This window comes from Galeopterus variegatus, unplaced genomic scaffold (genome assembly GCF_000696425.1).
Source record: "Galeopterus variegatus unplaced genomic scaffold, G_variegatus-3.0.2 Scaffold4105, whole genome shotgun sequence".
NCBI lineage: Eukaryota > Metazoa > Chordata > Mammalia > Dermoptera > Cynocephalidae > Galeopterus > Galeopterus variegatus.
This window is the reverse complement of record NW_007730216.1, coordinates 113791-115697: the sequence shown is the minus strand read 5'-3', so window position 1 is coordinate 115697 and position 1907 is coordinate 113791. Positions and strand designations below refer to the sequence as shown.

At 40.7% G+C, this 1907-nt stretch overlaps 1 long non-coding RNA gene across 3 annotated transcripts in view; it reads right to left on the bottom strand.

The window, feature by feature from the left end:
- Positions 1–645: 645 nt before the first annotated feature.
- LOC103602352 overlaps positions 646–1907 on the bottom strand; it is a 17106-nt gene continuing 15844 nt past the window's right edge. For all 3 annotated transcript variants that reach the window (XR_551522.1, XR_551523.1, XR_551521.1), the window contains exon 2: positions 646–1856. This is a non-coding gene — a long non-coding RNA (uncharacterized LOC103602352). The remainder of the gene's footprint in view (positions 1857–1907) is intronic.

Below are 1907 nucleotides of genomic sequence, written 5' to 3'. Positions count from 1 at the left end.
AAAGGCTTCCCTGTGAATTCCAACATTTAAGAAAGAAATAATATCAATTCTACACAATCTCTTCCAGAAAACCGAATGGGGGAATATTTCCCAACTAATTTTAAGAAGCCTGCATTACTCTGATACAAAACCCGACAAGACATTACAAGAAAAGAAAACACTACAGGCCACTACCTCTCATGAACACAGATGCAAAAATTCTCAACAAAAACCTAGCTAGTCAAGCCCAACAACAAAAAGGATAATATATCATATTAAGTGGGACAAAGCTAAATATACACTTATCATACAATCCAGCAATCCCACTTCTAGCCATTTACCCAAGAGAGCTAAAAACTTATACTCCACAAAACCTGTAAGTCAATACTAATAATGGCTTTATTCATGACAGCTCCAAACTGAAAATGCACATGTCCTTCAATTGGTGAATGGATAAACACAGTGGTAAATCCACACAAGGGAATACTATTCAGCAATAAAAAGGAATGAACTAATGATGCATGCAACAACACAGATGAGCCTCAAATGCATTATGCTAAGTAGGTATTATCAGGCTGTCTCAAAACGTTTTTCTCCCCATACGTAAACGGCTTAATGGAAAATAGGCAAAACAACATGGAAACAAGATTATTCTGTGAAATACAGTCAGTCTGTTTTGATGACATGACCCATGTTTATTATACAGTTAATATATAGGTTCAGTTGTTATAACCACGACTCCAAATAACCGGCCTACACAAGCTAGAAGTCTATTTCTCTGACATGTGACAGTCTTGTCATACGTTGTCCTGGACAGGTATGCTGTCAGCAACATAGGCTTCTCCAGTGTACTTGCTCTGGAACCTCTAAGGCAGTGGTTCCCAAACTCTGCTACACATTGGAATCACTTGGAGATTTTTTAAAACACTGATGTCTGGCTCTCACCCCAGACATTCTCATTCGACTGGTACATGGTGTGACCTGGGCATTGGGATTTCTAAAAGCTCCCTCAGTGATTCTAATGTGCAGCAAAGGTGGCAATTTACTACCCTAAGGAATTGCTCACACCCACGTGGTCCATGATGGCTTACCACCACACCTGCTTTCTAGTGGGAAAGAGGAAGGAGGTATGAACCAGAAGCTGCACACATCATATCTGCTCACCCTCACTGGCCAATCACATGGACATACCTGGCTGCATGTGATGCTGAGAAAGGTCATTTTATTTCAGTCAGCCATGTGCCCAGCTAAAAGTTCTTTTATTAGGGAAGAAGAGAAGGACACGTATTGGGAGATAAACAGCAATCTCTCCCACCACCACCTCTTTTTTTTTTTTTCAAACAGCAGCAGTCCAATCCGGCAAAAGTACCAATCCTTGGATTTGGAGACAAAACTCACAACAGGCTCCTCTGACTTTATCCGATATCTTATATCCGCATGGAAACAGAGCCAGAGATTGTAACAAATCATTGTCTGAGGGAGGAAGATCCAAGCTCAATGACAACATATGTGGCAGAATGTCAACCCCAGCAAACTCTGAATTTTCACCTGTGTCAGGTGCTGGAGGGGTAAACTGCTCTACCGACCAAAGGCAGGCAGCAATATCAAAACTCCATGCACACGCTCCAGTTGACTGAACACACTGAAGTATTCTCAGCACAACAATATAGAAAAACCTCAAAGGAAGGGGTCTTCCTCTAAAATCCATCAAATATGTCACGTTGGGTCTTACATCATCTCATTGAACTACTTGTTGATGCTCTTCACTTTAGACACGTTTGCTGCTGCCTTTGCACTCAAGCTTTGTTTCCCAGAAGAAATGCAGACACAATCCAATTTTAATTTCATCCTCATGCACCTTGGATACTGTAGATAGCCTAAATGAAATAAAACATAAACATATGAACTGACAGGTTATCTTAGAAAGT